At 40.7% G+C, this 25,668-nt stretch overlaps 1 long non-coding RNA gene and 1 other non-coding gene across 2 annotated transcripts in view; one reads left to right on the top strand and one right to left on the bottom strand.

Moving 5' to 3' along the window:
* Window positions 1-18,602, bottom strand: part of LOC141145817 (uncharacterized) — a 102,001-nt gene extending 83,399 nt beyond the window's left edge. The window contains exon 1 of the long non-coding RNA XR_012244655.1: window positions 18,523-18,602. This is a non-coding gene — a long non-coding RNA (uncharacterized lncRNA). The remainder of the gene's footprint in view (window positions 1-18,522) is intronic.
* Window positions 18,603-19,343: 741 nt separating this feature from the next.
* On the top strand, window positions 19,344-19,477 carry LOC141146560 (U6atac minor spliceosomal RNA). Its single transcript, XR_012244953.1, has one exon. It is a non-coding gene; the product is annotated as a U6atac minor spliceosomal RNA (small nuclear RNA).
* The last annotated feature ends 6,191 nt before the right edge of the window (window positions 19,478-25,668 follow it).

Raw genomic sequence — 25,668 nt, 5'->3', positions numbered from 1 at the left:
AGGTTACTTTACCTTTATGTCACATACACACTTCATTCACCAAAGGGCAGTGAGTCTGGTATTTTACTGCTCAAAGTACTTTATGGGCACCAGGAAATGAATGGACATAAAATTCCAACCAAAACTGAATTTTATTGTCATTCATATATATATATATATATATATATATATATATATATATATATATATATATATATATATATATAAGCAGCTAAATAACTACATATTTCCATATGTAAATACTTTTTTTTAACTTCCTTATAACAATCAGCATTTAAAACACTAAAGTAGGCATTGATTTTGAAGTATTTTCTTCTGAGTTTATGAGAAATGAAACTTAGCGGTACATAAGCTGAGTGGATATTACATTTATTCATAACTGAAAAGGACAGAGTATTTTATTCACCTTTTTTAAATTATAATATCTCAGGGTTCATGTAGTGCACTCTACTCATCAATATAAACATCAGCAGCTGCAAACTCTGTCTGAACTTTCTTTACATTTAAAACACCCTGTGAAGACTATAAGAAAAACAGCTAAGCTTGAAAAATTGTTAGAAAGGGAAACAACAATATTGTTTTGTCAGCTGAGTACATAAATTACACTTCATTTTTGCTTATGCACAGTAGGATTGTCTGATAAGGGCAGCAGTGAGTCTCCTTCACTTGTTCTACCTGCGTTACTGGATGGCGGAACAGCCCTTGGCTAAAACATCAGCTATTTTCAGAGCCTTGCCATTCTGCTTGAAAAACACAGACATGATCAGTAGTAACTGGCGTCAGAGGTGTACTCTGTTCATCCCTTGAAGGCATTTCTGAATACAAGCCAATTCTTGTACTGTGAACAGCGACTGTCTGTGATGTGTGTGTTCTGGTTACCTTCTCCTCTTGTAACTGCTCAGCTGCTTTCTGGTCAACACCCATCCGCTCCCATGCAGTTAATTCATAAAAAACATCTAGGGATAAACACAGTAACTGCAGTGCTTAGCAATCAAGTTTTAATTACAGTACGGCTCATGAACTGGTATATGTTTTCCTGCCTCATTCAATTAGAGTCTAAAGCATGGATATGGACAATCTTTACACCCAGGGCCTCTTTAACCAAATGGGCAAAAGTGGCAGCTAATCCAGGGGGACCTGCCAAACCCAGCCCCAGAGATGCTATTTGCTTGAAGTTTGTTATTTATGGGAGGTCAGGAAAAAACTTAATGTAGAACTAAACCCTCCCTATCCTACAAACCCTATCACCAGTGGCCTGCCTTAAATGTTTTGGGAAAGAGTTAAATATGGGGGATTAGTTCTGCTTTAGGCTTGGTTCAAACTGCTACGATGGCAAAGTTGTATCCAACTTGATCCGACTTGTATGTTTTTTAGGTGCCTGTACAAGAGCTGAAACCCAAGTTGGACCAAAGCCAAAGTAGTGCAGAGCGTCTTATGTAGCATCAGTTAAAGTGATTGTAAAGTCTTGTTTTTTTTTCTATTAAAATAATAAACATACAGTATCTCACAAAAGTGAGTACACCCCTGACATTTTTGAAAATATTTTGTTATATCTAGTCATGTGACAACACTAAAGAAATGACACTTTGCTACAATGTAAAGTAGTGAGTGTACAGCTTGTACATAATGTAATGGTGTAAATGTGCTGTCCCCTCAAAATAACTCAACACACAGCCATTAATGTCTAAACCGCTGGCAATAAAAGTGAGTACACCCCTAAGTGAAAATGTCCAAATTGGACCAAATTAGCCATTTTCCCTCCCTGGTGTCATGTGACTCGTGTGGTATTATCGCTCTCATTCTCTCATACTGGTCACTGGAAGTTCAACATGGTACCTCATGGAAAGAACTCTCTGAGGATCTGAAAAAAAGAATTGTTGCTCTACATAAAGATGGCCTAGGCTATAAGAAAATTGCCAAGACCCTGAAACTGAGCTGCAGCACAGGGGCCAAGACCATACAGCGGTTTACCAGGACAGGTTCCACTCAGAACAGGCCTCACCATGGTCGACTAAAGAAGTTAAGTGCATGTGCTCAGCATCATATCCAGAGGTTGTCTTTGGGAAATAGACGTATAAGTGCTTCCAGCATTGTTGCAGAGGTTGAAGGGGTGGGGGGTCAGTCTGTCAGTGCTCAGACCATACACCGCACACTGCATCAAATTGGTCTGCATGGCTGTTGTCCTAGAAGGAAGCCTCTTCTAAAGATGATGCACAAGAAAGCCCGCAAACAGTTTGCTGAAGACAAGCAGACTAAGGACATGGATTACTGGAACCATGTCCTGTGGTCTGATGAGACCAAAATAAATGTATTTGGTTCAGATGGTGTCAAGTGTGTGTGGCAGGAACCAGGTGAGGAGTACAAAGACAAGTGTGTCTTGCTTACAGTAAAGAATGGTGGTGGGAGTGTCATGTTCTGGGGCTGCATGAGTGCTTCCGGCACTGGGGAGCTACAGTTCATTGAGGGAACCATGAATGCCAACATGTGCTGTGACATACTGAAGCAGAGCATGATCCCCTCCCTCCAGAGACTGGGCCGCAGGGCAGTATTCCAACATGATAACGATCCCAAACACACCTCCAAGACGACCACTGCTTTGCTAAAGAAGCAGAGGGTATAGGTGATGGACTGGCCAAGCATGTCTCCAGACCTAAATCCTATTGAGCATCTGTGGGGCATCCTCAAACAGAAGGTGGAGAAGCACAAGGTCTCTAACATCCACCAGCTCAGTGATGTCGTCATGGAGGAGTGGAAAAGGACTCCAGTGCCAACCTGTGAAGCTCTGGTAAGCTCCATGCCCAAGAGGGTTAAGGCAGTGCTGGAAAATGATGGTGGCCACACAAAATATTGACACTTTGGGCCCAATTTGGACATTTTCACTTAGGGGTGTACTCACTTTTGTTGCCAGCGGTTTAGACATTAATGGCTGTGTGTTGAGTTATTTTGAGGGGACAGCAAATTTACACTGTTATAAGCTGTACATTGACTACTTTACATTGTAGCAAAGTGTCATTTCTTTAGTGTTGTCACATGATAAGATATAATAAAATATTTACAAAAATGTGAGGGATGTACTCACTTTTGTAAGATACTATATCATACTTACCTGCTCTGTGCAGTGGATTTGCTCCTGGCCCCTCCCTCCTTTCACATGCCCCCACAGCAAGCAGCTTGCTATGGGGGCACCTGAGCCGAGTCACAGCTCTGTGCATCCATTCAGACATGCAGCCATGGCCCCGCCCCATCCCTTTCTCTCCTGATTGGCTAGCCGACTTTGATTGACAGCAGCAGGAGCCAATGGTGCATCTGTGTCTCACTCAATCAGGAGAGAGAGTCTCGGACAGCCAAGACACTGGTGGACCTCGTTGGACAGAGATGGGGCTCAGGTAAGTATTAGGGGGCTGAGGAGGGCTGCTACACAAAGAAGGTTTTTTATCTTAATGCATAGACTGCATTAAGATAAAAAACCTTGTGACTTTACAATCCCCTGAAGACGGCTCTCATAGGGAAACACTGAATTTGACATGTCATGCGATGGTGTCAAGGGGTCACACAAGTTAGATCTCATGTTGCAGCAGTGTGAATTGAGCAAAAAATGTTGTATATAGGTGATCCATGGTTTTGTTTTGTCGGTACCTATTGTCAATGCCAGAAATCTAATCAAGACTGAATCATCATACCAGAAATGCCAACATTGAGATAAATCTTAATTCCAAAATAAAATAAAAAGGAATTCAATGTGTTTTGGGGGCCAAACAACCTCCCCCCCCCTTCATCAGGGCTTGAGATTGATTAATATTGTAATATTGTAAGTGGAAGTAAAGTTGATTTTAACCGAAGGTCCATGTCCCATTATCAATCTGGTCAAATCAGCCTTACTTCTACAAGTTCAGTTACCTGTCCATTATATAAATGGATTGTGTTTTGACAACCGCCCCCCCCCCCCCCCCCCCAAAAAAAAAAAATGCATTGACTTGGTGGCAAAATTATTGTTTACTTGATTATGGAAAAAAGCTGTATCTAAGCTTGGAAATTTCTGGTATTGTACAGTATTGATTTCCTTCAGTGCATAGGGGAAAGATCTCCTTCAGTGGATAGGGGAGATCATTTGAGTTGACTATCAGCTCTTGTACTCTAGATTTAGGGCTCTTGCACACGCTGTACATTAGGCCAGTGTTTCTCAACTCCAGTCCTCAAGGCGCCCCAACGGGTCATGTTTTCAGGATTTCCCTCAGATGAAACAGCTGTGGTAATCACTAAGACTGTGAAACTGATCAAATCACCTGTGCAAAATAATGGTGAGCCTGAAAACATGAACTGTTGAGGCGCCTTGAGGACTGTAGTTGAGAAACACTGCATTAGGCCATAGGGCTGTACAGTACATGCAAAATGCACCTGTTGTTGGAGCACCCAGGAGCCAAAGCTGCAGCACAAGCCTATTGGCATGCATTATAAAAATACATCATACACAGCCTTACAAGCTTAACTGTTGTCACATGCATTTGGGATTCTTGCACTTCTTCAAAATGTAACATTTTTACAAAGTGTATTCTGCATTGCAAGTCAGTGGGCAAAATAATGCTGCAGCTGTGCCTCGCCGGTGCCAAAACAACAGGTTATTTTGCTCTGTACAGCCGTATGCCCTAATGTATAGCCATATGCAAGAGCCCTTAAGGTTTACATACACTTTAAGTAAAGTGCTTTTGTTGTATAATTATTTAATTGTTTATTATTTAATTCATGCATCTATAGAATAGTGGTGTAATGTGCTATAGATAGATATTTCTTTTTTACTCTGTTGCTTTGGCATACAATAGATCAGGGGTCTCCAAATTATATGGCCGGCTACAAAACATTATCCGGCCCACAGCTTATGTGCACAGTCTGATGGGAGCTCTAATATAAAGGGGACTTTGATGTGGACTTTGATAAAAGGAGGACCCTGATGTGAGGGGAACTCTGCTGTGGACTATGACATAAGGAGGATGCTGATGTAAGGAGAATTCTGATGTGGACTCTGATGCAAAATGGGTTCTGGTTGGGAGCCTGATGGGGACCATGCTATAAAGAGGGGCTCTAATGTATGGGGGACTCTGCTGGGGACCCTGATGTAAAGGGCACTTTGATGGGGACCCTGATGATGGGGGAACTTTAATGTAAGGGGGACTCTGATGGGGAGCCTGATTTAAAGGGGAGTCTGATCCAGGCAGGTTCTATTGTTAATGTAGCATGACCCCCTTAGGGACTGCTAGGAATTACCTGTTCATCTGCACTGCCATGACCTGATGAACATTCCATCCCACCTGACACTCTGGGTTCTGACATCCTTGCACCACCTTAAAGTAATAAGTCAGACAACTCTGTGTTTTTATGTTCTGATATTATTTACTAGAACAGTTCAAAAAGGATATTATCACAAAGAGAAGGTAATAGATCTGCTGAGTGAGTGATAAATAAAATTGAAAAGAGTTGCCAGCACCTGAAAGTCTAGTATCAAACTCAAAACATAAATAAAAACACAATAGATGCAGTGCTAAAATGACAAATGAGATCAAAACTGAAAAGTGAAGAAAAAACCATCTTGACATTGCAGTCGCACTGATGTATGAGGGTGGATGGTCCGGGGAAGTGTTGCCTCCTCATACTGTAGACTTTGTCGCTTGTTCTGTCATAGAACGTGGCGTATCCTGTACCTCCTCCATGAGCAGTCTTCAGCGGTTGATAGCGGTTTCCTTACAGACTCAAGAAGAAGTAAAATTTGCCCTGCAAGCATAGGGACAATCTACCAGTTTCCAAGAATCCCCTGCTTATAGTTGCTGTTCCAGTACTGGGTTCTGGGTTCTGGGAGACCGATTTCCCTGTGCTGGGCGAGACTGCTGTAATAGCAGTCATCACCATCTGGTAAGCAGACCACCTTATTCATTTTGGGTGTGGAGTTATACGAAGGATATCCTCTACAGCTCTCTTTTCTCCTGTATTTACACGGATGGGTGTTATTTCCTAGTTAATTCATGGACTGGAAATCTAATGGGACTTTTATTTCTATTTTTATATATCTCACTTGTTAAATAAGTTGTCACATGATTATTTTTCACATGAATAATTGCCATTGATCTATCTATGCTGGAATCTTAAAGAGACTCTGCCTTAGTTTTCTCTGTTTTTTTCTTGTATTCACTTCTCAGTTTTGATCTCATTTGTCATTTTAGCGCTGCATCTATTTTGTTTTTATTTTAGACAACAGTGCCAATTCAGCAAAGGAATTCCTCCGACTAACACAAGACAAGATATTTTCAGATAAAACAGACTATTATATACACTGACACAATGAAGTACTGCTAGCACCTGTAAGGATAAACACAGCTAACTTGTTATACTGACAACTTCTAAAGGGGTAACCTTGGCCAGCCTATTAACTGTTACCCTAATGAGAGGTCAGACTTAATGGCAATGGTGTAAAGGCCCTTATAGCGGTAATGACAGCAATGTCGCCTTTGCAGATTTGATGCTCTTCCCTGGCACGTAAGAGCTTGTCACTGTATCCAATAAGGTGTAATAGTAAACGATAAGGTTTCTTGAAATAGTAGATGCTAAAGGTGTCTATGCACACAGTGTTCAAAGTAGGTTCAGTAAAGTATTCCTAAGGTATAGATGTCTGTGCAAAGTGTCCCAGTGAATCCGTGAGAAAGGATTTGTAAAGGTTGGCTGATTGCCATCTCACCAACAACCAGGCCGATGTGATGCCTTCTGGACAATGGCTCATGTAGCGACACTTGTGCAGCGGATCGGCCGTCTTGATCTCCTGATGTGAAGCTCAGGACACAGGTTAGCAGGAGACTGGAGTTGTGCTGGATGGATGTCCAACGAACAGCAGAGCTAGGCCCCTCTCATCCGGGTTGGAATGTTGTATGCACGGCGAGGTCCATCTCACTTCAGGCCCAGCAGGAAGAAAGCTCCATGCGGGCTTCTGCTTCTTTAATAGCTACTCCCAGCAATCTCTCTGATGATAGCAAAGATCCCTGGGATATGTAGTCCAGGTGCATAGTCATTCGAAGCAATTATTAGTCCGAGGAACTACCCATCCCACAATCCCTTTTGTTTGGCTCACAAATATGATGTCAGTTGATAACACTGGGCACTAGAGGGACGTGTGATGCATAGAACTACCGGAGGATCACTGTACTTTGCAGTTGTGGTCCATATTGCTACATCAAGTTTAAATATAAATAAAGCCTTTGACAGTGTTAGCTAGGAAATATACTGTATACCTGCTATTGCATAGGTACTTTATTCAGCCCCTAAGACTTGTGTTAGGATACCAGGCTGCAACTCGGAGTTTCATGTATGTTGCATGTATGCTGATGATCTGCATTTATTCCTTGCTCTGCCAACTACGTCTCTCCCTGATCTCCTATCAATTTTAATGAATTTTGCAGATTTGACCGGCCTTATAAATAATCTCACCAAGTCTGTGGCAAGTACCATAAATGTCCCCTGTTCCAGGAGTGAGACTCTTAAGCAGGCCTTTCCCTTCGCTTGGTCCTATTCTTCTATTTCTTTCCCGGGTATTATGTTGCTAGCAGCCTTCCAACAATTATTCCACTTTAATTATCCTCCTTTGGTTTCTCAGCTTAATCAGATACTGAAGCTGTGGTCCTATGTCCTCATTTCTTTCTTGGGAAGAATTGTCCCTTTCAAAATGACGGCTCTCCCTAAGTTATTATATTTATTTAGGACATTACCAATTAGTCTTTCAAAGGCTTACCTTTTACGTATACAAGCAGAGGTTAATACATTTATTTGGCATAATAAGCCCCCTAGATATGCCAAGAATATTCTACACTATTCACATAAACAAGGTGGACTTGGAATTCCACAGATATGGTTATACTATCTGGCATCTCTTTTGGCGCAGTTAGCACAATAGAACATTTTAGATTCTAGGGTTCCCTGGCTTAGGTTTGAGAGTCCCTCTGTTCTCCTGGATTTTTTACCAGGTTTAGTTTGGTCTGCCTTAGCTTTTATTAACGCACTTATGAAGCACAATGTCATAGTAGCTCAATCTCTTCGGCTATGGTGCCTCTATAGAGATAAATTTCAGCTCATTTTGAAGGTTTCTCCTTTGACATAATTTTGGGGAGATCCTAGATCAGTGTCAGCTTTCTCTAGACCTGCAGACTTCCAATGGTAGAGATCCCAAGAGCTCAAAAACCTTTCCATACTTCTGGAAGGTTCTAATTTCATGCCTTTAGCTCAAATACGTACTTCCAGGGCAGTTTCCCTCTCTGAATTTTTACATTACCAACAAATTAGACATTTTTATGCCACGCATTATGCTCTTCCTCCGATGAGTTCTTATACATTTTTTGAGGATATCTGTCTTAGACTTCCTCGGGGAAAGGGTTTCATTTCTTTTATCTATATCTGCCTTTCCCATGCAATAGCTATTACAAAACTTTCGTATATGACGAACAAGGACTGATTTTTGGGAACAGTTCACTGCACAAGACTGGGATGTCAGGTGACTGAACCTAAGGGAATGCACCACATCTCTTACTATTAGAGATACACTAGTTAGAATTTTACACCATCAGGTACTCATACTATTTATCCTCAGGCCTCACCCCCCTGATGCCCCCAACCATCTATTTGCATATTTTTTGTTTGTTATTCTCTCATATCCCTGACCTCCCTAAACCAACGGAACATCTAAGGTGCCCATACTTATATTCTTTTTCTATAAATATATATGTTTGTATTGTAAAATAATCTTTGTCACTTTTCAGTTACATATACTGGCCTATATCTGCCAATGTTCACCATTTTCTATTCCCCTTATTCTGTGCATTTTGAATATTGGCTAAATATTTTGCTATGTTTCTTCTATTTTGTATTTTCCTAATAAACATTTGCAAACAAAAAAAAATGAAGGGAATCTGATGAAAAAGATGCAGACCAAATGGATTTTTTTTCACCCTTTATTAATGACTCAAGATTATTTGGAATCTCTTTGCTTGGTAATTTCTCTGCTGTTATTATTCATATCATGCCTATTTAAAAAAAAAAAAAAAATCTCAGAGTAAATTTTATCCATACATTCACGTTTTATTCATTAATTTAGAAAAACGATTTGTTTTAGCCTGTGAATACCTATAAAAGATATGATTTGGCAGTCGCACTGAAAAGTTTGGAGACTCCTGCAATAGATGATAGCCCCTTAACAGATATGACCACACATGAAAAGTAACTTAACTTTGATGACAAGACATTTTGAAAAAAGCATAACATAAATTCTTCCTAATTCAGACAAAATTGTCGTCATTTGTAAACATTTTCTTTATTTCTCAAATGTTTAATTCAACATGGCACACAGAACAAACATGTGTATTATCATCAGCCTGATTTATTGCTTCTGAAAACTGAAATTTTTTAAGGCACATTTCAGAGCCGCAACAGATGGAAATATCACACTGAAATGCTTCCAGAGTGCATCAGAAAGGTAGAGTGGCATACCGTGTGACAGGGTCATTTTTTATGACAAAGCAGACTCCAGGGTGTAGTTAGTGAGAACTGTCATTTGTTTTCTGTTTTTCAGTCAAGAATGTTTAGATTCTTCAGTATGTGTCTGTTCTTAATTCTATTTGCATAACTATCACAAGACAATTTTAGAGGACTGCTAAACTTAAAATTAATGATCTATTAGGCGGGCCTGGAACAGGGCATGGCATTTGTGTTACTAAGTGCTTGCATCTGGGTCTCCTGCTCCTGCTCTTTGACCACTAATATACAAGTGTTCACACCCACCCCTATGTGTACCACTCAGTTGCAGTGGGCAAATTGGGCAGGAAGTGAAAGACCATTTACCTTTTCTAGGATGATTAAACATGGCAGTGGCACCGCTGGTATGACTGGGCACTATAATATGTTTCTACTAGCTAAGGGCAATGTTTTATAGGTGACAAGGATTTGTTATTCACTAAAGTAAAACTAGAACCCCATATTTGTTTTGTTTTTATGTTAAAGCCCAACTCCAGGGAAAAAAATTAAATTTAAATAGTGCTTGTGCACCTTACTTCTGAAATTCCAAACATCTCTTCATAAGACATCCCACAGTGTAATGGATCAAAGTCACAGTTTCCTCTATGGGAAAGGCTAACCTGCCCCGGGGACCAGACATTTTTGCCTGCTTGTTATCTTCTTGGGAACTGGTCCCCCACCATCCCTGTGAGTTCTCCTGCCTCTATAGCCTATGGAAGAGGACCTGGCCACTGTAACTGTTGTCTCTGCCAATAGTTAGCTATGCACATCATTCAGGCAGTGATGTGGATACCCCAGGAAGTAAACAGAAGAATATAGAAGGATCATCATGTAACTGTGGCTTCAATTAGAGTGGAACTAAAGACAGTAATGCTTACCTCTATTCTAATATTCTGACACCCGGCACGTCCCTCTCCGGTGCCGGCATTTTCGAGATTCTGGTCTTCGGCCATCTTGATTGGCCAGCGTGGATGATGTCACTCTCATGCATGTGCAGATGTGCAGTCATCCCTACACACAGGCAGTGCACATTCTACAGGGTATTGTGAGCATGAAGATAAGTGTAATTTATTGCAGAACAGACATTGTGTGTCTGTTCTGCTATAAAGGGCCTGCCTGCTAGCAGTTTTTATTTTTCCAACTTTGATTCCACTTCAAGTAAAATTGGCATTGGAATTTTTTTTTTGTCATACTAGTGGTTAGTTATAGACAAGTGGGAGGGAGGTGTGTGTGTGTGTGTGTGTGTGTGTGGGTGTGGGGGGGGGGGGGGGGGGTTGCTGCTAATATGCTGAGGTTTAGCAGGGTACACACGCTGAGATTGAATGCAGGTTTTCAAGCATGACCATTTGACAGAAGCTAATAGTTAAACAGCAAGCCAACTTTCGGTACGTATATACCCAGCTTTAGGCTTTATATACAGTATTTGCATGCTCAGTGCAACACATTAAAATATTGACACTCACAAAAGTTATTCTACTCCTTTAGACAATGTGCTTATCTTTATTTCTTTCCAGAAAGCTGGCATTGTCCAGGGTGAAGATCTTCTCATTGCACCAGAAATGACAAAATCTTGTAAATCCTAGTAACTGGGCTATACTGTTAATGTTCATCCATCTGCTGCTACCTTTCACCTTTAAAGTTAGTATGCTAAAACAATGACTTTGTCACGTCAAAAAATATAAGCTAGTAAGTATAAAGTGTCCTCACCTGGAGGTGCCTGCAAGTGGCTGAAATCTAAACCTAAATATCAGGAAATTCTGCTTTGCAAGTTCCAACACTTTTGAGTAGTGCTGAATCTCTCTCAACCTTCATGCCTCATTCACATTACGATCTGCTCAAGAAGAAGCTGATCATAGTGGTGGGCCAACAGGAATATGTGGGAGGTGGTAGGGTGTGGACCAGCCTTGAAATGACCGAGAATAGTAGCAGGAACCTCCAGAGACCTGTACTTTATACTTGTTAGCAGATTTTTCTTTAAATCACAGAGTCACTTTAATTATATCTAAACTCTATGGCCATACTTAATGTGCCACCTAATAGGGCCACCATGCACATTACAATCTGGTCATACAATGTTTGAACAACCCACTTTAGATTTACTAAAACTATGTAATATGTTGACTTATCTAATCTGTCCAATCAATTGGTATCCAATCATGCAGGCCCCTGCACTACATCATTGTTGGTAGATCTAAAATTACCTGTACAATTAGATTTTACATGTGTGGTGAGCTTTAATATTATTCCCCATTGTAGGTTAAAGTGTTAGTAAACGCTCTCTCTTTATTTTTTCCTACAGGTAAGCTTATAATAAAGCTTACCTGTAGGTAAAAAAAAAAAAATCTCCTAAACGTCCACCATTTAGGATATAATCTAGCGAGCAGCAGCCGGTGACGTCACTGGTACATGCACTCTGAAGGAACGGCATTCCCATGCCATTCCTTCAGAGCTGTGTGCCACAGTCAAGACCAGTCAGATGGCTTGAGTCCGCGAACCTGGAAGGAAGACCGGGTGAAGATGGAAGCCTCTGCAGCGGTGAAAGGGTTTCCTTGCATACCAGCACATTATGACATTGCAAGGGAAACTAACTTTTTTCCATAGATTTTACTACCGCTTTAATGGGGCCTGCAGATGACAATGGTAGCATTCTTGACATTACTGTACAATAAGTGTACAATTGTGTGTAGCAAAATACTACCTCCATGGTGCAAACTTTATCTGAGAAATTTGCTTAACACATGAAACATTTATATTTTTTTTATGTAATTAAAGCGTTTTCATGTAAGGCTTGTAATTTATTCTTAGTGGCCCTTTAAACAAATAGCTTATAATAGCAGGCCTGTAAATATGAGCAGCAGATACTGAGATTTAGGCTCAGATTACATATGCAACATTGTTTGGACCAGTCAGCTAGTGAACAAACCTCTCACCAATTATACAAATTGACATTCCAGGAAGGAAAAAAATTGCAAAACATGAAATGTACACTGAATTGTTGTTTGATAAACTACTGCAGTTATTTAGCTGGTCAGTAAGCATAAATTACTTGTTTTAAACAGTGATTTTAATGTTTCAGGAGCTCATTAAAACTATATTAGTGTATTGTTGGGGAATATTTTTCTAAACACTCCTGACTTCCGGAAAGGATTGTCTCATTGACATATGTAATGTATGCCATATGCAGACAGAAATCACTGTATCAGGATCCACTCAGAACAGGGCTCACCATAGTCGACCAAAGAAGTTGAGTGCACATGCTCAGTGTCATAGCCAGAGGTTGTCTTTTGGAAATAGAGGTATGAGTGCTGCCAGCATTGCTGCAGAGGTTGAAGGGGTGGGGGGTCAGCCTGCAAATGCTTAGACCATACGCCGCACACTGCATCAATATGGTCAGCATGGATCTCTTCCCAGAGGGAAGCTTCTTCTAAAGATGATGTACAAGAAAGCCCACAAACAGTTTGCTGAAGACAAGCAGACAAAAGACATGGATTACTAGAACCATGTCTTTTGGTCTGATGAGACCAAGATAAACTTATTTGGTTCAGATGGTGTCAAGAGTGTGTGGCGACAACCAGGTGAGGAGTATAAAGACAAGTGTGTCTTGCCTACAGTCAAGCATGGTGGTGGGAGTGTCATGGTCTGGGGCTGCATGAGTGCTGCCAGCACTGGGGAGCTACAGTTGATTGAGGGAACCATGAATGCCAACATGTACTGTGACATACTGAAGCAAAGCATGATCCCCTCCCTTCGGAGACTGGGCCGCAGGGCAGTATTCCAACATGCTAATGACCCCAAACATACCTCCAAGACGACCACTGCCTTGCTAAAGAAGCTGAGGGTAAAGGTGATGGACTGGCCAAGCATGTCTCTAGACCTAAACTCTATTGAGCATCTGTTGGGCATCCTCAAACAGAAGGTGGAGGAGCACAAGGTCTCTAACATCCATCAGCTCCGTGATGTCATCATGGCGGAGTGGAAGAGGACTCCAGTGGCAACCTGTGAAGCTCTGGTGAACTCCATGCCCAAGAGGGTTAAGGCAGTGCTGGAAAATAATGCTGTACACACAAAATATTGACATTTTGGGCCCAATTTGGACATTTTCACTTAGGAGTATACTCACTTTTGTTGCCAGCAGTTTAGACATTAATGGCTGTGTGTTGAGTTATTTTGAGGGGACAGCAAATTTACACTGTTATTTTATATAAGCTGTACACTTTATTTGCAGCAAAGTGTAATTTCTTCAGTGTTGTCACATAAAAAGATATAATAAAATATTTACAAAAATGCGAGGGGTGTACTTGCTTTTGTGAGATACTGTATGTACATGACAATAAGCCCTTTTAGGGGTTTGATCATTTATTGCCAAGCAATTGCGTTCTCTTATATATGACCAGCTTTAGCCTTCAGCTTAATATAGTGTATTTGGACAATGCCAATAGTCCAGTCAAAATAATTTTAACATGTACACAAGAAGCTCAGCCTATATACTCAGTACTTTTATCCTGGCAATGCTGTAGAGCTGCACTCCTATTTGCCTGGGTTCAAACTGCCCCCAACTTCAAAGTCGCGCAACTTCCACATAACTAGCATTCAACTTCTTTAACAGAAGTCAATGCAAGTCATAACAAAGTCGGACCAAAAGTGGTGCTGGAACCTTATTCTAAGTCAGAGCAACTAAAGTCTCACCGATTAGAACGGTTCTATTGCATAAAAGGGGGTCCAACTGCTGATGCGACCAGTGCTCCAAAGTTGGAGAGATTGTCACATCGTGTGAACCAGGCCTTAGTCAGTAATCTGGTGATCTGAGAATACCTGCATCTAACACAGAAGATTACTTCCCAGACACACCCACTGCTGGTTTCTTCTCGCACAGAAAAAAGAGTACTAAGAATGTTCCCACAGCCACCAATCAGATTCAAAGTTGTCTTAAAATGTTAAATGTTAGAATGACAGGACTACCAGGTTAAATTAAAGAAAAATGTGTGGAAAAAATATAATAAATGCAGTCACCACATAAGACCCAGAAAGTTACAATTATATGGATTTTTGTTCTTGGGTTTTGATACCCTTTAAGAAAGTACACTCCCAGTGAGCCTGTGAGCCTGTGTCCTCTGGAATCTTGTTGCAGGGGATGACAGAAAATTTGGATGATAATAAATTGCTTGAATTTATGACTTCAGCGTAGTTGTGAGATTGCTGAAGAGTGTTATTACTTCACTGGCTGTTTTTTTTTTATTATTATTTGTTGCCAACAATTCCTTTTAATTACAAAACATTAGAGAATTTAAGAAATTTATACAACACAACTAGATAAATTCAACAAAATGTAGAAAGGTTTGAAATACTTTGCTGAGTGTTTTGTTTTTTTGTTTTTTTTTCACATATCAATCCACCCATTGAGTTTTTTTTTCCAGATGAGAGTCCACTGTTACTTGAATGATATCCATAGCAAAATTGTTTTTCGGAAAAAAAAAAATTTCAATTGTCACTAAAACAAGATGTAAGGGGGAACTCTTCCAATGGGAAAATTCAATTCTAAGAGGGAGTTTCCTTTTACTTTGAAAAGATTCCCTTTCTTTTTTTTGGGTGTCTCCGCAACACAGACAGAAAAAAAAGCTGAGAGTGTGTCTTACCATTTCCTACTTTGTACAAAACTGAAAAGGAAATACCAGTAGATATACATTAGCTGTTTTCATGTATTCATGAAATTAATTAGCTACATTTTTAAAAATAGTGACATTTCTAGTGTGATCGTTAGGAAGATATCAAAAAACGAACTTTGAAATTACTTTCATTCTACTTTAAACAATAAATCATTTAACAGCTTAGTTATATTTCTATAGTTGCAATGTATACAATTTTAGTATAATTAAAGTGATTGTAAACCTTTGTGTTTTATCTTCTTTAAATAACAAACATGTCATACTTACTCCCACTGTGCAGCTCATTTTGTACAGAGTGGCCCTGATCCTTGTCTTCTGGGGTCCCTTGGCAGCTCTCGCGGCTCTTCCCCACATCAGATAACCCCCTAGGAGAAGCGCTCTCTCAGGGGGTTACCATGCGGTGCCCTCCCGAGTCCAGCATTTGCATCCATAGACACGAATGCCGGACTCAGCCCTGCCCCCCGGCGGACACATCATTGGATTTGATTGACAGCAGCAGGAGCCAATGGCAGCGCTGCTATCAATTTATCCAATCAAGAGCCAGGACCCTGTGCAGAGAGGGAGAGCACGTCTTCACCGAGGAAATAAAGGGGCTCAGGTAAGTAAAACAGGGGGGCTAGGGGGCTGGCCACTGCCAGGAGTTTTTTCACCTTAATGCATAGGATGCATTAAGGTGAAAAAACATGAGGGTTTACAACCCCTTTAAGTTTACAAAAAGGAGCTGTCCAAGGTCCTTAACTACTTCAATACAGGGCACTTTCGCACCTTCCTGCCCAGGCCAATTTTCAGTTTTCAGCGCTGTCACTTTTTAAATGACAATTGCGCAGTCATGCTACACTGTACCCAAACTAAATTTTTATCATTTTGTTCCCACAAATAGAGCTTTCTTTTGGTGGTATTTTATCATCTCTGCGGTTTTTATTTTTTGCTAAACGAATAAAATAAGACCAAAAAATTTGAAGAAAAATAAGTTTTTCTTTGTTCTTGTTATAAAATTTTGTAAACAAGTAAGTTTTCTCCTTCACTGATGGGCACTGATAAGCTGCACTGATGGGCACCGATGAGATGGCACTGATGAGGCGGCACTGATGGGCATTGATAGGCGGCACTGATGGGCACTGATGAGCAACACTGATGGGCACTGAAAGGCTGCAGTTATGGGTTTTTATGGGTGGCACTGATAGACGGCACTGATGGGCATTGATGGACACTGATGGCTGGCACTGATAGATTTCACTGATAGGCATCACTGGTGGCACTGGCACTGGATGGCATTTTTAATTGGCACTGATTGGCAGCTGCCTGGGCACTGATTGGCATTTCCCTGGTGGTCTAGGGTGGCACACCTGGTGGTCCAGTGTGGTGGCCATGCCTGGTGGTCTTGGCGGCATCCTGGTGGCATCCTGGTGGTCCTGGGCGGGCATCCAACGGGGGCTGTGCTGATAAACAATCATCACAGACCCCCCTGTCAGGAGAGCAGCCGATCAGCTCTCCTCTACTCGCGCCTGTCAAACACGAGTGAGGAAATGCCAATCAACAGCTCTTCCTGTTTACATCGTGATCAGCCATGATTGGACACGGCTGGTCACGTGGTAAAGAGTCTCTGTCAGAGACTCTTTACCTAGATCGGAGTTGACTGACACGCTGCAACAACGATTGCCGTGATGCATGCCCCTGGGGGCGCGCAGTGGCTTGATATGGCTTGATATCCTGAGACCACCATATGATGTCCAGTCAGGATATCGCAACCACTTTGCCGCCGTCATTTTGCTACATGGCGGGCGGCAAGTCGTTAAAAAGGGAACTGAACTCTGGAAGCTGTAACCAAAAAAAGGCAGACAGAGCGTAAATGACTGGTCACCCTCCAGCTGATCTTTTCCCCACTTAACATGCCTTATGCTGGCCATACACTATAAGAAAAATCGTCCGAACCCATTTTCGAAAAATGAACATTCGGCCGTGAGAGCAAACGATAGTGCCATCATGTAATGACTGATAAATCGTTCAGTTGACATAAATTAATCCATTTTTTTTTTTTTCACATATACCTAGTGCAAACAGTCTGGAAACACATTAACCTTTCAATTAATAGTCAGTTTGACAGAAAATTTCCAAACTTGTCCTTCGTTATTTCGGCTCATAAATGTCCCAACGATTATCGATTTTGTGCCCATTAACTGGCCGAAAAGCGAACAAACTGTCTAAAGGGTATACGGGGTTGTTAAGGTAGGTCCTCACAAATGTCTATTGTTTGAAAAAATCCATTTAGAATAATTGGGTTTTTGAAGTGAACACAATCTAGAATAATAATGGATTCTTTGTTAAAGAACTTCCTTGAAGAGACAGCTTGTGCTCATAGTACGTTATGTAAATTATATTTATATAAACAGTAGGTCATCCCTTCTTTTGGGGGTCCATTTGTGTGAAAGCAGTTAGGATTTCCATAGAGGTGGCTATTTCCAGGGAGATGGCTGTGACTTGACAACATCTGGGACTTGACAACATTTATATACATCGGACTGAGTCTACAAAATTAAACTATTATGGGGCTGTCATTGCTCACTTTCAAAAAACACTAGTTCCCTGGTTGTTATACATCCCCCATCCTAGAACAAATATGCAGATCAGAGAGTCAAAGTTAAAAGTCCAGGTCCCTTCCCGTTGTGAAAATTACTATTGTTTAGTAGTTGCAAAAAGTACCTGTAAATAAAAAAAGTTAGAACATTCCTTACCTTATTCAGCTGATGTACTGTGACATACTGAAGCAGCGCATGATCCCCTCCTTTCGGAGACTGGGCCACCGGGCAGTATTTCAACATGATAATGACCCCAAACACACCTCCAAGATGACTACTATCTTGCTAAAAAAACTGAGGGTAAAGGTGATGGACTGGCCAAGCACGTCTTCAGATCTAAACCCTATTGAGCATCTGTAGGCCATCCTCAAATGGAAGGTCTCTAACATCCACCAGCTCTGTGATGTCATCATGGAGTAGTGGAAAAGGAAGGACTCCAGTGGCAACCTGTGGAGCTCTGGTGAACTCCATGCTCAAGAGGGTTAAGGCAGTGCTGGAAAATAATGATGACCACACAAAATATTGACACTTTGGGCAATTTGGACATTTTCACTTATGGGTGTACTCACTTTTGTTGCCAGCATTTAGATATTAAAGGCTGTGTGTTGAGTTATGTTGAGGGGACAGCGAATTTACACTGTTATACAAGCTGTACACTCACTACTTTACATTGTAGCAAAGTGTTATTTCTTCAGTTTTGAAAAGATATAATAAAATATTTACAAAAATGTGAGGGGTGTACTCACTTTTGTGAGATACTGTATCACTCGTAGTCTTCACAGGTACAACCATCTGTGACCATCTGCTTCTTCAGGACAATTTAAATCCCTTTAATGAAGAGGGGAAAACCTAATTCAAAAGGACTATACTATACACGTACAATGAGAAAAACAAATTAACAAACATGTATCTCAAAAAATGTATATATCAAACATAACAAGTTATATAAAGCACATATAAAGAACCTATCCGCGGACAGATGTATGGTCCTTTTTAAATTTGGCATACAAGTAATGAAGAGTGCTGTCATCACAAACAGGAAGCATGTACAGCAATGGAAATGTTGTCATAAGTTCTAACTTCCTCACTCTTCTAAAATGTGTTTCATATCTGTGTACCCTTTTGAAAAGATTTTCCATCTCCTTCCCTCCCATCAGATGGACATGGGAAATCTTTCCAAAAGAGATACATAAAACAACAGCCTAGGTGAGTTAAGTGTTATGGTCAGATCATCAATATATCACTTAAAGGGTGGCTTGGTAACTAAGACCTGCAATACCTACACCTGCTTGAGTATATGCTTAGTGTATGACTTGCTAATGTTTCACAATGCAGAAGTTGGGTTTAGGTTCCAAATGTACTGATATGGCCATACTTACGTTTCAGCTGAACCAAGTAGCAGTCCTTTACTACTGTGACCACCTATATAGAAAAAAAATTACCTTTTTTCATCATCTTTGAATATGTAAATTAGTGGATTTTTATTTTATATGCATCATCTGTACGTTATAAACACTGATTAGTAGAAAGAGATGTGGAGGCTTTCAGTCCTGTGTTGAAGTCTGTTGTACTGTATGAAAGAAGGAAATGTTAGCAATGCCCTTCACAGAAATGGAAGTGTTCTGTGTGTCCTCACAGCAAATGTAAACTTGAATTCCATATTTTACTTTTGAATACAGTGGAACATTTGTGAGTTTATTTTCTGTCTGCGTCCCAGATTTTGCTAAATTTTTGGTCCCAGATACACATATATAAGGAAGTAAAAGGTAATCTCAGACACACGCACTCAGTCACTCTTATGCCTCAGGGAACAGTCTAGAGGTTTCCTTTTTTGAAGATTAATTGCTGAATAACTTGGATAGGGCATAGGAAGCTGTGGGATATTCCATGAACACTGAGTAATAGGCTGGGGATGCTCCTCACTGTGATATTGTTTCTCAGTATAGTTCCTCCAGCAAAGGCCCAACATGGACACAACCAGGTCACCATCAGTATTGTCCCAATCCTAGCAAACACTAGTATAGCTTACAAGGGTTACCAGCAGAAACAGTCGCTAAGATCTTTCACTCAAGTATCTACTGAGAGTGTCCCTGGATATTTGGATGCCCCCCTCCAATATGAGTCAGACAATCTCTCAGTGAGCCTTCCAGACCAGATCCTCAGTAAAATTCCTTGCTTAGCTCCAAAGTCCTCTGCCACAGCTGGGACCTCGATGAACACAAACAGACTTTCAGCAGGACTGCCCAAAAGGGCAACAGCCCTTCAGGCTGGGAACTTCTCCCCCTGGACAAGAACAAGTCTGCACCAGGCCCAAGACTATTTATGTGCTCTACAGCTTCCTAATGGGCACACCTCCCCAGGGATTGGTTGAGACACATAAATATTCAGGCTACCCACTTAGCATGCTCCACTCCTATGTTCTGGAACCTTTCAGAAGGCAGAAAGAAGCAAAAAATTCTGTAGCCTATGAGAGCCTGATTAGCCCACACAATCAACAGCTGCTTCACTGATTACAGGAGAGCCACATAAGAAAAAAATTAATTTACCTAGCAGCCCAGCACCTAACTAGGAGGGTGCAAAAAGAGGTTAAAAATGGATTTACATACACTTCAATGGTTTGCATTGGTGCTTTGGATTTAATTTCAGCTTGAAATACTACCAGCATGGAATTTTTACAGTTTGTTCTTCATATCCAAATAATTTCCTCCTACAATCTAGAACATATTGACTAAACTGGCCCTACTAAAATGCATTTATTATAATTTATATTTTATAAACAGGACAAGCGATATCTTGTGAAATAGGTTGGGGACAAGTGATATCTTGTGAAATGTGTTGCTTCACTACATATAACTAAGCAAGAAAAACATTTTTAATGCCATTTATAATTTTGCCAGACTGAAACATTGGATTTGGTACTGACATCTTGGCCAAGAAGGATTCCTGTAATTGGCAGCCATCTGCTCACCTGCAGGTAATAACCCAAATAATTTGCCATTAACCTGGCCATGATAACAGTCTCAAAGCAACTGCAATAGTAGACCGAGCTGTATATAGCTGTACATGAATAATAGTGTATGAGACATTTGCAGGTTCAAGGCAAAAACATTTTTAGACTCTACCATCTGGTACTCTCAGCCATCAATCAGACATTCCTTGCCACAGCTGCTGTTAATTTTTGCTGTAGGAGATGTGGAGACATCAAAAAATAAAGCAACTGAATATGGGCATTACCAAGAGCAGCAGCTGGAGTTCTGGCTTGTCATCATTTGCTGCAAAGATTAAACAGTTATCTGTTCTGTTGGAATAGATATGTAGGCGATCAGAATGGTAATAAATCCCTTCCGGTCAAACATTTATCTTGTAGCTGAATATATAAATCTGATTTATCCCCTCAATAAGTTTCCACGTATAGTAAGTCAAGTCATCAAACCCCAAGGTAATCTTTGTAATTAGCTGGAGTCTACACATGAAAGTTTCTTACTGCATCAAATATTTTCTAACACTCAGGAATTTCATTTTTTACTGTCAGAACAAAAAACAAGATCTTATGATATGCTTTGCTGTTAGGGCAATGAGTCTGATAAAATACGTTTATTTTATTTTTCGATTTTCTCTTTTGTTATTTATCTAACTGACATAGCTGAAAAGGCATCAAGGCCTATTCATAAAGAAGTGAGGCACTGAAATTTGTACATCATTTCCTTGAATGCCGACTGTTCACATTCTTTTAAAGGGTCAAACAGTAAACTGGTGCACTTGAATAGGTCTCCCAGCATTTAAAAAAAAGTGCCATGTTTTTAGTAAGGAAAAAGAGAAAGGAGCAAAAGTGCAAGCCAAATTTGACAAAGGAAAAAACTGTATTACAATTAAGTACGCTGGCCATACTAAATATTTATATATAGCATTTTTCAATAAAATAAGGCAAAAACAGCTAGCAACACATGGAAAATGATTAGAAAATGATCAACTGGTAATAAGGGAGCTGACACATTCCTCTAGTGAACAAAGCCATTGGCACATGCTTCTATAAGCAAAACCTAAGATTTAAAAGACCTTCACTATTATTCAAAAAAGTGCCATGCACAGATATTTGCCCTTGATAAACATCCTCTATGAGTTATGAAAAGCATTCTATAAATGAAGGAGGCAGACCTTTGATTCATCCACCCGTCCTCCTTTCAAAGAACGCTTTTCATTGCTGGAAGCTATAGTAGAGCTTCTATGAATGGAGGGGATAGAAAGGGCACTTTTGATGAGTGCCTATGATAGGTCCAGCGGCTATATTAACCCCTGCCACACTGGAAGATTACCGCTGCAGAGGTATGAGGGGGTGTCGGAAGACTTTAACTAAGAGTGCAGCCACCAGTACGAGTGACATTTCTCATTCAATGTACTGTCCCTTGAGCTGATTAAAAAAAACAAAAAAAAAAACTTTATTAAATAGACTTTAAAAGACATATATGCAAGAACTACCCTGCTTTCAAAAATGATTTGTAACTGTGTTCAGCCAGTCTTGTGATCCAGACATCCCAACCAGATAGCCTGACCTCACTTTTCTGCATTGCTGTTAAGAAATACAACTTATAAGTCATTGACTTGCCTACAACCTTCAGACTTACAATAAAACATTGACATACTAATTAGGTCATTATGCTGTTTTTTACCAGTTGTCAGCAAGCTCCCAGCCACCCATATAAGTGATACTCTGGGTGACATTACAAAAAGGTAATAAAATTAAGAAGTAATAAAAGGTGTAGTAAGATATATTAGAATATCGCTTGCTGTCCCAATAAAAAAACAGTTCACCACCAAACAGGGACAGAATATTTTTTTTTTGTAAAATAGGGAAAGGTTGTAATCCTTCTCTACACTACCAGTTCGGATTTAATTAATTTGGAGTTGAATTGTAGTCATTGAGTTGATTTTGAGATGATTATATAAGATATACAATGAGATATACAATATTACAATATATAAATGTATATATATTCTGTGGTCGCCAAACTGCAGCCTTTTGCCTGCTTTTATTTGGCCCTCGGGGCACCATTTCATCCACTGATACCAACAATGGGGCATGACCCCCCCCCCCACACACACACACACACACACACACACTGTCACCAGTGAAGGGGCACTATTTCTCCCAATGACACCAATGATGGGGCACTATTCCTCCCAATGACACCAATGATGGAGCACATCTCCTTCCACTGACACCAATGATGGGCACAATTCCTCCAAATGACACAAATGATGGGGCATTATTCCTTCCACTGAAACCAAATATAGAGCATGTTTTTTTCCCCACTGATGTCAGGGCCTTTTCTACTCCCAATGGCCACAGTCTGGCCCCCCTAAAGTATGAAAGATAGTAAACTGGCCCCTTATTTAGAAAGTTTGGAGACTCTTGGTATACAGTATATTTGTCGTTTTACTTGTAAACTCTGTTCAGTTCAGGAAGCTGGCATGCTGATTCCCTGGTCTATCATTGGAACTTCCCATTTCATCCCTTCAGCTTGCTTACTGGATGGTGAGTCATAATCATCATCACCTCTTTCTACATAGCAGGTAGAATGATATAAAGCGGAACCAGGTCATAATGTAGTCATCTTCCTGGCAATGCAAGTGTGTGAATCACAAGAATGTCTGAACAGCATTATAAATCCTTCAGCAGGTATAAAATGATTAAATATCTATTTCAATTGTGTATTTAGCTGTTTGCCTGAAGTTTACTTCTATATAAATGCTTTGTTATGTAATTGCTATGATGCAGTGAATGTGACCTTTCCAAAACATTCTCTGGTGGAGAATCCCCCAGATCCATGTGTTGGTGATGACAGTGATACTCTGTTACAGAATTCAATGACATTATTCACATAGAGGTAGAAAAATAACAGTGAAAAAACTGGTCAATGAATCTGTGAATGCCGACTTAGTAGCTTGATTCATTTAGGACCAATCACAGATGTAGTGGGACTGTATATTAACCCTAGGGATGGACCGAATGGACCCCTTTTCAGTTCGCACCAGAATTTTCGAACACCACGAAAGTTCGGACCTGAATAACGAACCCCATTAAAGTCAATGGGACCCGAATGACAAAAATCAAAAGTGCTTATTTTGAAAGCTTATATGCAAGTAATTGGGCATACAATGGTTATAGGTGTCCGGGTCCTGCCCTGGGGGACATGTATCAATAAAAAAAAGTTGAGGGGCGTAGCTTGGCACGCAGCACGGATGGCAGCATGATAGAGGAGCTCCGCTGAACCCTCGGCTCCTCTGGACATAACGGCAATGCTTTTTAGCTAAAACATGAGCAAACTTACCCGTCATAACTCCGGCAATGGCACTCATCGTTCTGCATCCTTTTCTGGATCCCGGAGCATATCGGACATCTTTAAAACACAGCCCTGCCACCACAAGGTCTCATCCAAGATGGCGCAGCCTCGTGGGGAAGAAGATTTCAGCAAGGACTCACAGTCAACCTACGAGGAAGAGGTGATGGACGCTACTTCACCTGATTACCCCCTTACCCTCGCGGCGATGATGAAGCCATAAAATACACTTTCTCCTCTGCCATCCTGAAGCCTAAGGCTGACATCTTGTCTCTCTCTGAAAAGTTAGCGGGGGTGGAGAAAGCAGGATCAAGATGGAAAAGAGCCATTACACATTGAGAGAGAGTCACAGACTCACATTCAGGACAGCTCATTGAGATGAATTGTCAATTAGAGGATCTGGATAACAGAGGGAGAAGGCATAATATAAGTGTGAGAGGAATACCAGAAACAGCAGAGCAGAGCAGCATTACCTCTGCACTACAATCTGTCTTTAATGACCTGCTGGGATGCTCGGTTGGCAGACAGATTGAATTTGAGGGAGAACACAGGGGGCTGAGGTCCAGGCCGGCAGATTCGGCACCTCCCAGGGACATAATATGTTGCCTTACTAATTTCAAGCTGAAGGAGGAAATTATGGCAAAAGCATACCGAAATTAACTTATTACGTTCAATGGTGCTGAGATAAACATATTTCAAGATCTGTCTCCTATTATTTTGAATAATAGATGTGCGCTATGACCCCTGCTGGAAATACTTTGCGAGCAGAGTATCCCATATAAATGGAAGTTCCCTTTTGCTTTGAATGTGACTGTTCAGGGCAAGCAACTGTATCTACGCACTCCTTACGATCTTCAGGAGTTCTGCAATGACCTACAAATCCCTCATGTCAACTTACCGGATTGGTACAAGGAGTTCTACAACTTGCCACAAGCCTGCGGTGTGCAAGGTTCTCCTTATTCCACACCAACCAAACCACCGAGCAAGAAGGGAAAATACCATAAACAACCTAGCTCAGGCTCTAGCTCCACTCCAATGTGCCCTAAGGCATCGAGAGGATTGGAGGCAGATGCTGATCATGACCAACCTGGCTAGGTTCATCTACACTTTCTTTTTTCTCTTCTTGCAACTCCCTGTGACATAGAAGCTGCAGTTGGTAAGAACTCTGATAGTTGCTTTGCCAGTTAATCTTGGCTGGAACTGTTACACAAGTTTTTTTTTTTTATAGACCTCAGATGGTCACTTCAGGGTTAAGCTCATATGCTCCTACTCTACTCTACCCCCCCCCTTTTTTTTATTATTGTGTGTATGTTGTCCATTCATATTAGCATTCAAAATTATATACTCCTCATTGGGCAACCGCCCTACTGTGGTATTGCATAATGTTAAATGTGCCTCAGAAAAGAATGCAACTGTTGCGCCATCTTGGGAAGGAGAAGCCGGCCTTTGTATTTCTGCAAGAAACACACTTTAGATCAAATTATATTCCTAAACTGACTCATAGTCATTTCGCTAAAGCCTTTCATGCCACCAATCCGGAGGCTAAGATTAAGG

This window comes from Aquarana catesbeiana, linkage group LG05, assembly GCF_042186555.1.
Source record: "Aquarana catesbeiana isolate 2022-GZ linkage group LG05, ASM4218655v1, whole genome shotgun sequence".
Taxonomy (NCBI): Eukaryota; Metazoa; Chordata; class Amphibia; order Anura; family Ranidae; genus Aquarana; species Aquarana catesbeiana.
This window is presented reverse-complemented; position numbering and strand designations above follow the sequence as displayed.